This window comes from Capsicum annuum, chromosome 2 (genome assembly GCF_002878395.1).
Source record: "Capsicum annuum cultivar UCD-10X-F1 chromosome 2, UCD10Xv1.1, whole genome shotgun sequence".
NCBI lineage: Eukaryota > Viridiplantae > Streptophyta > Magnoliopsida > Solanales > Solanaceae > Capsicum > Capsicum annuum.
This window is the reverse complement of record NC_061112.1, coordinates 122,257,641-122,274,474: the sequence shown is the minus strand read 5'-3', so window position 1 is coordinate 122,274,474 and position 16,834 is coordinate 122,257,641. Positions and strand designations below refer to the sequence as shown.

The 16,834-nt window shown below is 35.0% G+C and overlaps 1 pseudogene; it reads right to left on the bottom strand.

Annotated features, from left to right (window-relative positions):
* Window positions 1–449: 449 nt before the first annotated feature.
* The window catches only part of LOC124896256, a 117,298-nt pseudogene continuing 100,913 nt past the window's right edge, over window positions 450–16,834 (bottom strand).

The following is a 16,834-nucleotide window of genomic DNA, read 5'->3' as shown; positions in this document are numbered from 1 at the left end:
ATAGCCTTGCGGTGTTTCTCCGAATGTATCAATAAAGACAACAAAGGAATCTATGCTGGTGTCTTCTTCAACTGCTCCACAACAGAATATTCTGCCAATTTTATTTTCTTTAAGAATTCTTCAGCTTTTTCATCAGTGACAGGCTTTTTGACTGTCATTCGTTCTTCACCGCCCTATTTATTCTTTATTAACTCTACTTGAGCATAACATCTTCCAGATCGAGTTAATCCCCCTACTTCACGTACATCTTCAGTCACTTCTTTCCCCTTGTGCATCACCACAATGCGATCATAATTCCAAAAGACAGCCTTGGTATCAACCATAGGCAGCTGTGACACTGGTTTAATAACAATAGGAGCTATGGGGGCTCTTTTTATGATTAAAAAGGGCTTATTGGATCTTCTGGGAATAATAAGTTTTGTATTTATTTGACTTGACCCAATATTTTCTTAAATCTCTTTCCCTATCACCAAGGGAGCATTCGATGATTCGGATTTTGCTATCACCACCTCCATTTCTGCAGGCTTTTTCTTTGTCAAATCCACAACATTTGCTGATTTTTCCGAATCAGTTTTAATTTTAATAATCGGCTTAAAGGACATCGTAGCATCTTCATCAATGAGTATCACTTTGAGCATGTTTGTTTCATTATGATCTGCCAGCGGATTTTGATTGACATTTGGAGCGTCTGGACTTTTTACCATAATTTGTTGGGTATTAATCAAATCTTGAATGGCTTTTTTCAGATACCAACATTCCTCTGTGTCGTGCCCTGGGTCATCAGAACAGTATTCACATCTTTTAGAATAGTCCAAGTTCTTCAAAGGAGGATTCGGGATCCTTCTCTCAATTGGGTTTAGAACATTCATTTTTCTCAGCTTGTGAAATAAACTGGTGTAAGATATTCCAATAGGAGTGAAATTTTCTTTTACCATGTTATCCCTTTTGAATTCTGCTCTAGGCCAAAAATTAGACCTAGGAGGGCCTCTTTGAACTTGCAGGGCCATTGAATGATTTTGGATTACTGGTGCACGCCACTGTGGGTAAGAAGGAGCCCGAGCATATGGTTGTGCATTGTAAATAGGATATTGGGGGGATGAAACAAAATATAAGGGATTCTGTGCATATGGTTGACGCGCACCTCTCCGATTTTGTCGTGGACCTGTCAAAACGGTTGCTACATCCTCTTTTCTTTTCTTTCCCCCGAAACTTCCTGCAGCACTTTGAATTGCCTGTGTTGTTGCTTTCAAAGTAGCCTAGCTGATGATCTTTCCTGACTTTATTCCATTTTCTACCATCTCTCCAACTTTGATAACTTCGGCAAATGTGCTTCCGATAGTAGAGAGCAAGTGATGGAAATAATCAGTTTTTTGTGCTTGCAAAAAGATATCAATCATTTTAGATTCCTTTATTAATGGTCTGACTCTTGAAGCCTTCTCTCTCTATCTGATAGCATATTCTCAGAAACTTTCAGTCATCTTTTTTCTCATGTTGGCAAGGGTAGTGCAATCTGGCACTATCTCAATGTTATATTAAAATTATTAAACGAAAACTCGAGCCATGTCATCCTACACGTGCCAATGGGAAATGTCTAGGTCAATGAACTATTCAGAAGCTATCCCTATAAGACTTTCTCCAAAGTACGCCATCAATGATTTTTCTTTTCCTCCTGCTCCGCTTAATTGATTGCAAAACCTTTTCAAATGAGCTACAGGATCGTCGTGTCCTTCATATTTGTCAATTTTTGGCATTTTGAATCCTATCGGCAAATGGACATCAGGAAACATACATAAATCCTCATATGAAATACTTTTTGGTCCACCTAATCCTTGCATATTTATCATGCTCTGCTCTTGGCTTCTAACTTTTCTAGCCATCTCTTCCTGTTCCTCATTCTTAGAAATCTTCTCAACCACGATAGGAGTATCATGTTGATAAACATGATAATGTGGATTTTGGGATTTGAAAGTCATTTCAGGAGGACACAACATATCATAACTTGGTTTACCCGTATATTTTGATACATCGGTTGAGTACCCGCAGTAGCTGGTGCTACAAAAGTAAAAAATGGGTTATTTATGTTAGACGAATTTGGTGGGTGCATGGTAGAAGTACCAGAAACTCCAATCATATTAGCAAATGGGCCAAATCCTAGTGGGTAAAATGGATCACTAGTTTGAGCTGGGTCGAAATTTGGATCATTTAAAGTCGGAAGTCTAGGGATTGAAGAAGGTGGAGCTTGTCCATTCAACCAAGCTTGGTACATCTCCGCCATCTGTTGTTTCAATGATTTTATTTTTTCCATTGATGCTACTTCCTGTGAAATCAACTAATTGTACTCTTCTTTACTATCAGGCCCTATACCCTCTCTGCGGGTCATTCTTCTTTTACCCTTGTATCTGGTGTTATACGGATGTGATGCCAGTTTAAACCACAAACCAACCTCCAATTACTTTATCTTTTTGTGACCAAGTAGAAAACGGATGAGTGTTATATATTTAACACATTATAATGCCACGTTATATGTCATGCTTCTATATGCATTTTCCAACCTATCATGGAAGCTTTGTGTTTCATCCCGGCTTTTCTAGGCATATTTTTTCAAAAGTTACGATCGAAACCTTTGGAGGGTTGCCTACGTATCATGCCAGGACATGAATCAGATCTTGCGTAGTTCGGGAGGAATTTAGCAAAATTATTTTGTCTTTTTTTTTATTGAAGAAAATATTTTAATTAAGTGAAGTAAAACATATGTAATATATATAGAAATAAACAATCAACTTCATTACATTCTATAATATAAATATGACAAAATAACTGACCAAACTCCTAAAATAAAACCTCCTAACTAACATCTGAAAACTAAAAGACATAACATCTAAACAAGAAGATTTAAAACTGAAAAAATAAAAACTATGACAAAGAAAAAACCAATCTATTTAAGGAGACTTCGGCTTAATATGTCCTCCCAAGCTCAAGTATATGTCCTCCAATGAAGTAGTGAGACGCTGTGCGAAAGCTGGTACTTGTGCCAAAAAGTCCTCATGATCCAACTGCTGATAATCCAAACCCATTCTGGAAGTATCCTGTGCTACACGGCGGACCTTTCCTCGAAGGCCTGATCCCATTCGTGGGCCTGTCGATCTCGAAAATCAATCATCTCTCTTACACGCTGTTCACGAGCAGAAGCAACCTCTAACTATTCTTGCAATATTCCTCTTTCACGGATCCACTGGGATCTCTCTCGATCAAATTCTTCTTGCATATTCTTTTTAAATTCTTGCAGTTGTTGTCGGCGAGATGCGGCAAGTTCTGCAACGTGTGACCCCCTAGTGGTAGCAAGCTTGATTTGTCCTTGTAGTGCAACCTCAATATCTGCTGACTTAGCTTGCTCTTCAGCAAATTTCCTCTGTTGTTCGTCTATTTTTCCCCTGGCATGCTCTAATTCTGCTCTCAAAGCTTGGTTGGCCTCATGATGTTCTCGCATGGCTCTCTCAATTCCTATCCTGATTGCAGCTTCCTGATCTATAGGTCCCCTAACCGATCTTTCTGGTCTGACTGGTGGACTCGACTGTTCTTCAAACCATTCACGGTAATCTGGGTATACTTCTCCTTTCTCACGCTCTATGACCATCGTTTCAAACTCCATAATACGGAAACCCTCCCAAATCTACTGGGCCAAATCTTCTGGAAGTGGAATCTCTGGTCTGACCTCAAATACAAACTCAGTCATGTTTTCCGTTATGGGAATTATTTGACACCTGCCTACCAGACATAGAACCCTCAATGGAACATACGGTTGAACACCTCTAATACCAATTAATAACAAGAATGGACGAATGACAGAACTATGTATGACTTGCCTCCAAGGGAACCAATAGAGATTCCAAGTGATTTTATCTGCTGTCAAAGAACAAAAAAGCTTAACCCAATCTCCAATTTTTTTTGGACATTTATATTTCTCAATTCTTTCCTCGTAATTGTTGATGCGATTAAATTTCTCGGGATCGAACCTTGTCATTGTAGGACGTTGATAAAGATGCTCCACAATCCACATCTGTAACAAGATATTACATCCCTAAAAAAAACCCTTTCCCTTCTGACAAGCAGTCAGAGCACGGTAAATATCGGCTAGGATCATTGGTACCATAGTGTAATCTTTCTTAATCAGTATCTGTACCACTCCCGTTAAACGAATATTAATTTTTTCTTCTCTTCTTAGGAAGACCATAGTGCCTAAAAAGGCTACCATAAATGCAAATCGTCTGTGAATTTTCCAAGCCTCAAAACTCCCCTTATTACAAAGTTGTTTACCGTACTTTTCAAACCCCTCTTCCCTTCCGTATCTGTCATACAAAAACTACAAGGAAATCCAACCTTTTTTCATTGATTCTTGTTTTGTATTCCGTATGTTCATGAGCTTACAAAATTTGTTTATCGAAATAAGTCTTGGGGCTATAAGGTTCTTCCGATGCATATCACCATATCCAACATAGCCCACTATCTCCTCTAAAGTCGCTGTCAACTCAAAATTTGAAAAGTGGAATACATTATTCCTCGAGTCCTAGAAATTTAGTAATGCAACAATCACTTCCCTATTAGGGTTGATTCTCATGATACTCGTCCAAAAAACTAAATACTTATGTATCTCGCCATAATAGAATGTATCCATTGTATTCCACCATAACCAAAGCTGCAGAGGGATTTCATCAACAACTTGAAGTGGTACACTCCCATCCCTCTTTCTCTTTTGACATTTTCCATGAACTGAAGGAGATATTTTATACCTATTGATAAGGATGTGAGATTAATAAATATCTAGACTTAGGCAGAACTTAATTTATTAATTTTGAAAGAATTTAATCTTGACTCGTGAGACCTAATGCGACCATTATTGGGACTTAGTTGTAAAGAACAATTTTATCAAAGTGAGAGAAATATGACTGATAATATTTTTAGGAAAATCATTTATTTAAATTGACTCTTTTAAAAATTTTGCAATAACAGACCTCTAGATAAATTTAAACTATATGTTTGAAGACAATACTCCTAAGTATACTTAAAAGAACAAAAATAAAATAAAATGACTTAGAAATAAAGAAAAAGAAGAATGATTGTTTTATGCATGAAGTTGTATAAAAAATTTAGCCTCACGACCCCTAAAGGTTCAGGACTGTTAAAATATATGTTTACATATTTTATTACTTTGCAAAAATTCAGCTCACGACCCCTTAAAGGTTCAGGCTATTATGATTTTTATGTTAAAATTAATTTTGAAAATAAGAACAAAAGTAAAATAAAGATAATAATATTTATGAAAACAATCATTTTTCTTCTTATTATTTTTATTATTATTATTTTTCTAAAAATATCCTTCGATAAATCTGTGAATAAATATATTATTATTATTTTTCAAATAAATGGTCGTATCCTGGGTAGGACTTCCTACGTATCTCAGAAATAGTGAGAATCAGACCCTCGTAGTTTGTGAAGATTGTAAAAACTATATTGCTGTATATTTAAAAATTTTCTTTATTTTTTTTTTTCAAAAATAAAATTTTTCTTTCAAAAATGATTAACTAAATTTGAGGATAAATTAATCTCTCACATTTTAAAATTGCCTAAAGTCGGTCAACAAATAAATAGCCTTCCAAGAAAATGTCAAAGAGCACGTAGGATGCACATGTTGATCTTTATAAATTAGGTTACCTGTCCTAGACAGATCCGGCCCCGGTGTCGAGTCCCTCTAAGTCAAATGCATATGATGCAAATAAAGCGGCACCTAATAGGGATAACCAGATTCTGAGTTTTCAGTTCTTCTAAGTTTATGCCTAATAGGGATATGTGTCTAGACTGGCTTGCCCGAGCGGACACTCGAGTCGGGGAGGGACAACTTGGTCAGTAGCAGGGCAACACCGCCTTCGTTGCCGATCCGAATCCCGCCTAACATGTGTAACTATATCCTTCACCATGTGCCTTGACACTCCGGCTATCTCAAAAAGAAGGCGGGATGTATATGCTGCATTCCCTCTATCCTATTTCAGAGACTTAGAGAGGGTACGCAAGATAAGACAATATATAATATAGTTCAAATAATATCAAAGCGGTAAATAAGCAACAAGTAGCACATAAGGCCAACAAACACAATAGCAATAATAATTAAAGCAAGTATAAGTCAATATAAAAATCTCGAATTCTTATTAGTCCCCAGCAGAGTCGCCAGAGATGTCACACCCCTTTTTCGCTCGAGGAGCTCGAGGTTGAAGGATTTTTTCAATTAAAGTGACGGTATTGAATAGAGATTAATTTTATTTACAGAGTCGCCACTTGGAATTGAGTTTTGGTGTTCCAAGTCACCTTTTTTGAATTCCTAATCAAAAAGGAAATGACTCTTTGTTGGTCTGCGAAAATAGACAACCGAGTAAGGAATTCTGTTGACCGAGGGGAAGGTGTGAGGCACCCCTCGAGTCCCGTGGTTCTAGCATGGTCGCTTTTATTGACTTATCTTGACTTGAACTATTTTGATAATTATGTTTGTAGGCCTAAATTCGCTCATTTTTATTATAGTAAAACTGTCTATATATTTATATTAAATCGATGAAAGTTAATTTTAGAAAAATATTTATCAAGGTGCATTTATTGCATCCTTGAATTTTTAAATGTCTCATAAAGATGCGTACGTCGCATTCTTATTAAGACAAATATTTTAAATCACGTTTAAAATTTATCTAGCATCAAAGACATTGATTTATCTTTTATAAATTCAAAACAATTTATTTATTTAAAAAAAATATTCAATCTTAATAATATATTTTTAAGAAAATTCAATTAAAATGATTAATTAATTAAACGAATAATGATCAAACCTTATTAATGATAAATAATATATAAAAAATGTTAAAATAATAAATAATATAATAACTAAGAAAAAGTATACAAAGTAATTATACTTAAACTATTAAATAGCATAAAATCATTAACCAAAACGTGAAATTTAATATATTCATATTCTATTCCATTGCTTAACTTCTTAAAGTAATGAAACATCAGATCTATACACCCTGCAATTGCTTCGTCCATTTTCTGGCAAACTTTAGCCGGAATCGAGACTAGTAGGGTGTAATATGATTTATATTAGTAAAATTCAATCGGAATCGGGACTGGTATCATTGGTACTACTTCGTTGAATATTTTTTAACAGATTTTGGAGGCGCAGTGAAGTACCGGCGATGGTCGGCGACGGGAAAGGGAAAGGGGAAAGACGGGGTGATCGGCGCGGGGAACTTCGTCGGAGAGGGAAAAGATCGACGCCGGTGACAGCCGTTGATGGCTATTTCTGTTGGCTGGAACAACGACAACATTAGTTTTAGATGAATTTGACCGAATTTGTAGAGGTTTCCAGAAAGTTTTGAATAGTTTCCGGCGAGTTTCCGGTGAGGGACTTATGTAAAATTCAAGAAAATTAAATAAACAAACAAAAAAAATCTTTATTTATTCTTCATCTCTTAAATCTATTCGCAGATTTTTACACTATATTTTTTTTGTTCTATCCTTTCTTACTGTATCTAGATATGTACATAAAACAAATAGTCAATGTATTTTGGATGTACGCATGAATGATGAGATGAAAAACTGAATATCTATATTTTTAAATCTATGAACAGTAAAGTGTGTATGGAAAGATGAGTAAATAATTTTATTCAATTTTCATCCTATACGAAACAAGAAAAATCACATATTTTACTGCATAATTAATTTTTCTTTTACTATTAATGGTTTATACAATTTACATACACTATAACCAACTCATACGAATTACTGAAAAAAATTCAACAACCATGATATAATTCAATTTAACAATAAAACTTATGAAATAAAATATAGAATTTAAAAGAAACGTGAATAACTTAGACTAAACAAGAGGATTCATCACCGAAAATTTCGAACAGAATTTCAACTCCGATTTCTTTCTTTTCTCTGTTTTGTTTGATGTTTTTCTCTTGATAATTTTCTTTGTTACACTGGTTCTCTCACTTTTTCCTCTCTGGTTTTCTTTTTTGTCCGATCTTGTAGATTTCAAGTAGGTAAAAAAAATCCTAAGGGGAAATTCCTTAAATAATGGAACTCTTGGAGGAAAATTAAAGGGAGGAAGAGTTACTTAGGATTAGGAAGAGTTTTGAATTTCAAAAATAATTAACTTTTTTTAAATAATAATAAATAAATAAGATAATAGGATAATAATAATAATAATAAATATAAATAACTAATTAATTTTTATGTTTTAAGAAAATACAATAAAATTTACAAATAACAATAAATAAATATAATAAAATAGTGTTAAAATAACAAATTTATTTATTAAAAATTAGAAAAAAGAAAAATATTTTTAATTTTTGTATTATTTTTTAAAAATAGAATAATAATAATAAATTAAAATATCTTAAAATTAACTTATTTAATTACTGATTTTTAAATTAAAATTAAAATAAAATAATAATTAAATAATATTATACCAAATATAGAGATTTAATATCGATAAATAAATTAAAATTCGAGGAGGATCAAAAATCACGTGTCTACAGAGAGAGTGAAAATGGAGAGGAGCCGGATCTGAAGCTAGTTACAAAATTTATTTCAAATATTTTTGCTGGAAGTTTAGTGTTTTTTTCGTTTTGCTATTTCTCAAAAAACAATTGTCTCTTTTGACAGTTTTGCGTTAAAAAAGGCTTGTTTTGATTTTAGACTCACATGTAAAGCCCCGAATTATTTGTTGTGTTGAGCGTGTGTTTGTTTGTTTTTACTGTCCCTTTGGGCATGACTCATGAGGTATGAGAGACATTGCTCGTTGCCTAGTAGTTACTTTAGTGAAAAATATTATCAACAACAACAACAAACTCAGTGTATTCCCACCTAGTGGGGTCTGGGGGATAAGATGTACGCAGTCCATACCTCTACCTCTACAGAAGTAAAAAGGCTGTTTCCGATAGACCCCCGGCTCAAGGCATGAGATATAACACAAACACATAGTAAAGCACAGAAGCAGATTACATAACATAAATACGGCACCCATAAGTAATATAAAACAGAGGAAAGCAGAGGAGAGCACACAGATTCGTAATAAAACATGGAACACGGAACACGGAATCATAACAGGAATAAAACCCCCACCAAGTAATTCCCTACACTAGTGACCCAAACTGGCCCTAGTCCTCTGCCCTAATTCGCGTCCTCCAGACCTTCCTATCTAGGGTCATGTCCTCGGTGAGCTGTAACTGCTCCATGTCCCGCCTAATCACCTCACCCCAGTACTTCTTCGGCCTACCCCTACCCCGCCTAAAACCATCCAACGCTAGCCTCTCACACCTACGGACCGGGGCATCCATGCCCCTCCTCTTTACGTGTCCGAACCATCTCAATCGGGCTTCCCGCATCTTGCACTCCACTGAAGTCACACCAACCTTCTCCCGGATAGTCTCATTCCAAACTCTATCCCCTCTAGTCAGCCCACACATCCAGCGCAACATCCGCATTTCTGCCACCTTCATTTTTTGGATGTGGGAGTTCTTAACTGGCTAACACTCCGCTCCATACAACAAGGCCGGACGGACTACCACCCTGTAGAATTTGCCTTTAAGCTTGAGCGGCACCTTCTTATCACACAGCACCCCCGACGCGAGCTTCCACTTCATCCATCCCGCCTCAATACAGTGCAAGACATCCTCGTCAATCTCACCGTTACTCTGAATCACGGACCCAAGATACTTGAAATTATCCCTCTTACATACCTCCTGTGCTTCCAGCTTCACTACTACCTCATTCTCTCGCCTCACGTCATTAAACTTGCATTCCAAATATTATCAAAATTCAAAATACACACTCATGAGTAAATGTTTGTAATTTACTGCCCGAGAACAACCAATGTAGATATTAACAATGTGGCATTAAAACAGTGAATAATTCAGGAGGAATTTCTCTGGCATTGTCTAAAATGTGTTTACACATTAATAATGACATGTCTTGTTTGCATGATTTTAACTCTGTGGGTTACGTTTTAATCTGTTCCAAATATCAAACACATTATTTTCAAAGAGTTGTAGTCTGTTAGCGGATTTGAGTTACACAGGAAATAGTTTGAAATGATGCATAAGAATCTTTTGAATTATGGCAAAATTATTAATTATTTATTTCAATTATACGCAAGTTTTATTATTTTGTTGAATTTATTTTTCAGTATTATTTACACCTACAAATTATTTTGATTCAATTTTGTTGCAATTTAAATGAAATTTTTATTCAATTTTTTTTGTTGTTCTAATGCACCTTACGCTGGATTTTAAGTATAATTTTGGTTGTTGCATTGGTGGAGTATTTTTCGCAATTTTAATTCTGTTATGATAGATAACATGAACAAAAAAAAAAGCTTGCAATTATTTTACATTAAATAAACAAAGAAAATCTAAACAAAATATCATCTTTACAAATATGGCAACTTCATGAATGAAAAAAAATTGTGCAAATATAAAAAATAATGATATAGATATCAAATAAGTAATGCAGCTTCACAGATACAAAATCAGTGCAAAAGTTCACTTGCCTATGCAATAATGTCTTGTTAATACACTCAATATATAGGCTAAGCACAAAAAGCAGTGCAATCTTGATAATTAAGTTCAAAGGGGTTTAGAACCTCGACATAATTTAGGAGTATAAACAATACAAAAAATTGAGTTGGGATGGGGTGCAGCTAGTAGGACCCTCACATAATTTAGGTGTGCGAGGCAATTTTGCCATAGTCAAGAAGGTCCTTATGTTTTATCCCAATTAATTATGAGAAAACATATGTATTATTTTATTCATAATTTTTTTATTTATGTTATAATTAGTTATTTTATCTTCTATTATATATAATATAATATATAAATTTACAAATAACTTATACATATATTAGTTATGAATTTGTAAATAGAAAATCAAACATCATATTAGGTGCATTAATACATGAATAACTTAACTTCTGAGTAGTTATCAAACGAATCCTTAGCACTTATACATAATGAAATCTTGATTGGAATTGCATTTTACACAAATAATTCTATTATTCACAATTATTATTTTTTGAGAGATTTTAAATATAATTTAACTTCCATATATTGTTTACACCAAGCGAATTTTATCAAAACATATTAACAAATCGAATTTCATATAAGCAATAGTTGACATTCCATGCAATTGAAAATGAGGGCACTCAATGAATCAATTAATTTGTGTTGGAGCTCTAATTTTTCTGATTTATCAACTATTAAAACTTTCAACCAAAGCACTGTGATGTAACTTACAATCATGAAAAGAAAAAAAAAAGAAGAAGAGAGAGAGTACAATATATAGATACGTGCAAGTTTCTGTAGTAAATTATAAATATCAATATCTAAAACAAAAATGAATATCACATATTTCCAGTGACTTTTTTTGTATTTCAAATATCCATAAATGGACCCCCAAAAATACTAATAAAATCCATGGCTTGAACTAAGACTATTTTGATGTGGGCACTTTAAAATATTGAACGGGGAGGGGGGAGGATTTTTTTTTTTTTTTTTGTTTCCCAAGCCACAGCCGGCAGCCGTAAGACTAATTCTCTGTTCTGCGGTCAGCGCACTAATCATTAGAAAACTAGCCACAGAGTTTTCTCCATTCACCAGAGGTGGGGATCGAACCTCCAACATCTTGCTTAAGAGGTGAGGCGCTGAACGACCACACCAACCCTTGTGGTTGGGCAGGGGTTGATAAGAAGGAAAATAGTAAATATTTTTTAAAAATATTTTCATGTTTGTATGGTTTGAATACTTAGAAAAATGTTTCCATGGATTTCTATTTCTTCAATTTAAGAAAATAACTTCATTACATAAAATAAGGAAGACTTTATTAAAACTCTCTTTCCCCTCAACATCCGATCCTGATTCATAATCTTCACTCGAAACCCAACTTTTAACCAAACTCCCAACTCTAAACCTGACTCCTAATCTTCACCCGAAACCTAACTTTTTACCAGACTCCCAACTTTGAACTGAAAATCAAGACATGACACAACCTCGACATCAAGTCAAATCTTTACTTGAGACAAACTCCCAATTTTGACACTTAATTTTGACTTACGATTGCACCCTACCTATTTTACTTGAAATACTTTTGACATATTTACATTGTCACAAACTACTTTAACTTAATTTTGATTTTTAGAACAATTTTATCATTTTAATAATATATATTTAATTAACTACATATTTTATCATTGTTGTCACACCCCTTTTTTTAACCAAAAATATTGATTTTAAGTTTGAAAGAATTTTCATTATTAAGTGACAAAAGAAACAATTTGTTCCAAAAAGGACTTTTAATCAATCAAAATTCAGATTCGCCAATTAGCATATTCTGGTGTGCCAAGTCACCTTTGAAAATCCTTTTCAAAATGATTTTTTGACTCTTCCAAAACTGGTCCACGAACAGAGATTTGGGTTAAGGAATTCTGTTGACCGAGGAAAAGGTCTTAGGCACCCCTCGATCCCGTGGTTTGACCACAGTCGCTCTGGAAAGTATATCAGCTAGTATGACACTATGAATATATAAGCCACATAAAACACACAATAATCAATCAAACAAACAAAAATAAAACAAGTCCAAAAATATAGTGTCCAGTCCAATTATTACAGTTTTAAAAAAATACTGAAATAAACCTACACTATGCTCTATCCGATGCCTCGGGCCTTGATCACGAACATCCTTTGTGTACAAGATACTTCGGGGCATACCCCAATGAATAAGTACAAATGGCCTCGGGGCATTCCCCGGCTAAATAAATACATTTTCCAATTTCGTGTGATGAAATGAAGCAACCTCAAACACAATAATTCAATCACTCAACAATCATCAATTTCTACAATTTGCCTATCCATTCTCGCCCTAAAACATAATACTATCAAGCTCGACAAAATTAACATTCAATTCAAATCCAACAACAATCGATGAATAAAAGCACAACAATATTCACTTTTATCGATTTTTAAGTCCTGCTCCAAATTAAGATTTTTCCTAAAACTAGTTTGAATCATTCAATTACTCAATTCAAACGAATCAATCAACCAATATCAACCAATATTTATGATCGAAAAATCACAAAATCACATGAAATATACTTCACACAATTTGAATTTGTGACACATAACATCAAACAATAAAATTAAACGAGAATGAGATGAGAAATGGACCTTAACGTCGCTTTCAATTAAAATTTCTCCTTTCAAATAAAACCACAATCGAAATCTCGAATCGAATCTCAATGAACGAATAAGTCCAGCCTCGATCTAACCCTTTTTTTCAATTTTTCACAAATCCAAACCCGAATTCGTATCGAGACTGGTCTGTCTCGTCCGTTTTCGGTGGTTTTTTGGTATTTTTCAATGGGCTGCAGCCGAAACTAGAGGCGAGTCAGTTGGAGTTACTGCTTTTTGCGTCGCCAGAGCTTCGATGAGCTCAAGTAGTGGCAGAGAACATAGAACAAGTCAGATTTTTCGATGGTTATGAAGATTCCGATGAAACTTCGCCAAAAAATTAAAGACCAACCTATTTTTCTCTTTCTTGATTTGAAAATTATTTTCTATTCTCCTCCTCTATTTTTTTTCTCTTTATTTCTCTCTCCTTTCTCCTCTTATTTTCTCTTTGTAAGTATGTGTGTGCTCTATGGAAGATGAATCCCCTTCTTTGGTATTGTTGTGCGTCAATGTGTATATGTGTGTAGAGTGTATATATGAGTAGTAAGAATCTGGTGAGATGTGTGTATGACTATATTGTAGTTGTGTGAGTGTGTGTATCTATACTATGTGTGTGTTTTTCAGCAGTGAGAATGTGTTAATGGCGTCTCCTCCCTATTTTTGTCCATGGAAAATGGAGTCTGTGTGCGTGTATTTTCATATCATGTCCTAAAAGTTCTAGTACAATCTTGTTATTATTTGTTATCGAGTCCTAGGGGTTTGAATACCCAAAGTTTAGCTGCTTACCTAGTTTTTAGTATTTATAGAATGGTTACAAAATAGTCACGAGCCCTATCTGTCATTTAGTATTTTAAATAGTTAAGCCTAGTCAGTCCAATATTTCAGGTTTTTTAGTTGGGAGTAGGATTTAACACCGAGCGAATGCAGTGATGGCGGCTTTCCCGTCAGCTAGGCAAAGTTGTTAGTAGCAGTCCTTGCATTCCAAAACTACATTGCCAGCATAGGATATTAAGAGTCACCCATCAGTTTAGGTTTGACTCCACCTAGGTGTCACCCGTCAGTTTAGGCTTGACATCCTGATTGTTTAGTAGCTTAGTAGATCCACGCAGCCATGGGTTAGTACATGTGGCACGGTACTGACACCTTTCCAACTGGGGTCACAGGTTGGACCCCAATTAGCTCTTTGGGGCATGTATGTTAGATGATAGCTCATGTAGTCTCAGTCCAGTATTCATCTCAGTAATCAGTTTTTGTTTTGCTGACCATAGCATACAAGTATAAGTTATCCATTTATCAGTATTCAGTATTTCAGTTTACAGATTATATTCAAAACATGTGTTATGCTTGGTCATGCATTCTCAGTCTTTACAAATTTTATACATTCAACTCGGTACTTCATGATATTCATTCATTCAGTTATTACTCATGCACATGAAATCATACATATTAGCCTAACCTTATTAGCATACCAGTACATTCAAAGTACTAATCGAATACTTGTTTCTTCCGCTATGATGTTTAATATCATAGGTTCGGATGCTCAGTTCCCTAATCACGCATAAATATACCGGATTATCAGTTGTAGCAGTGGTGAGTCCTCATACTTTAAGGACATAGTTTATTCATCTCAGTTTACATTTTCAGTTCAGTATTTTCTATTCGGTCAGAGTGAGTTGGGGGGTTTGTCCCATCAGTTTCACAGTCAGACAGTAGAGGATTTTTAGACTAGTACCGACAGTTAGTCAGTTTTAGTCATTTTATTAGTGTTGTCAGTACAATTTTACAGATATTATTAGAACTATATTTTAAAACCTTATGGAATTTTTCAGTTAAATTCTGCATATGATCTTTTGATATCAGTTATACTCAGTGCTCAAGGAAGGTACCGCTATCAGGGGTTAGCTTGTGGTCACTTGTGACCGTAGCCACCATGTAGCACCAAGGGTGTACTCCAAGAGCATTACAAACATGGTATCAGATCCTAAAGTTTTAAAATGTCCTAGGGAGTCTGAAAGCTACGTTGAGTAGAGTCTTGTTCATGGGTGTGAATCGCGCCACACTTATGGGCAAGAGTCTACAAGACATTTTAGGAAAAGTTTCCCTTTTTTCAGTGTTTATATCATGTGAATGGGCATTATATCAAGTTATACTCTCTGTCTAATTCTACCTTTCTTCCGTTTACAGAATATGCCTCCCAAAAAGACTAGCAAAAGAAAAAATAAAAAGCATCTAGCACCTCCGCTCGTTCAGGAAGATTATGTTTTTCATGCAGAGTTTAGAGCTACATTCACAACTCTAGCTCACTCTGTAGCAGCTCAAAATATCCGTCCAGCTATTATTCAGCCGAACCTAGTGTCCAATACTGCCGTAGCTAGGATTCGGGACTTCACCCAAATAAATCCTCCTTTATTTTTGAGATCCAAGTTTGAAGAGGATCCATAGGAATTCCTCAACATGGTGTAGAAAGTAGTAGATATTATGGGGTGAATTCTAGTAAGAGTGTTGAATTGGCTTCTTACCAGCTGCAGGATATTGCCTGTACCTGGTTTAAGTAGTGGAAAGGGGATAGGGGTATAGATATAGGTCCTATAGAATGGGAGGAGTTTGCTACAACCTTCTTAGATAGATTCTTCCCATTGGAGCTGAGGGAAGCTAAAGTGATAGAGTTTATCAAATTGAAATAGGGAAACATGAGTGTGAAAGAGTATTCCCTCAAGTTTACTCAGCTAGCCAGGTATGCTCCTCATGTAGTAGCTAATAACAGGTCTAGGATGAGCAAGTTCGTTTCTGGAGTATTGATGTGTGAGCAGATGCTAACATATTTGAGGCTTTTAACTAAGAATAGTTGCAAAGTATTAAGCAACTTTGTCATTTTTTATTGTATTCTGTTTGATATTGTAGTAAAAGTCAAGATGCAAGAGAACCAGCAATAATGGAAGTAAAAGAGTTGATTTCTGAGCAAGTAGAGAGGAAAGTATAGTTGACGACTTGTCTGATAAGTCGTCAGCCTTGTGGTAAGCTATCAGAGTTGTTGTCAGCCTTAGACAAAGAATGAGATTCAGCTAGAATTTGTGATGACATCTGTAGTAGGTCGTGAGAAGTGTAATAAGCCATCAGGCTCATTGTTAGGCTTAGACAGAGAATAAGCTTCTGCTGGAATTTATGATGACATTTGTGATAGGCCGTCATAAGTACGATAAGCCATTAGGATCGTCGTTAGGCTTAGGCAGGGAATGGGATTTGAAGTAAAAGCTGACGACATTCCTGATAAGTCATCAGACTCCTGATAAGTCATCACACACGTCGTCTCCTGTCCGAGAAAATACTGTGATCTGTGCTTTTTTTCCATAATTAGGATAAAGTATTTAAGAAATATGTTAGGGTTTTCTAATCATACAAAAGAGGATGAACATCTTGATCATCTAAAAACGGTTGGAACTTATTCCAAATGAGGCACCTCTCTTTGGGGCTCTAAACTTAGAATTCAATTTTCAACTCTTTGATTTGATTGTGGGAATTTTCTCTTGAACTTAGAAAAGAATCAACTTCAGACTTCATCTTTTGTAAGC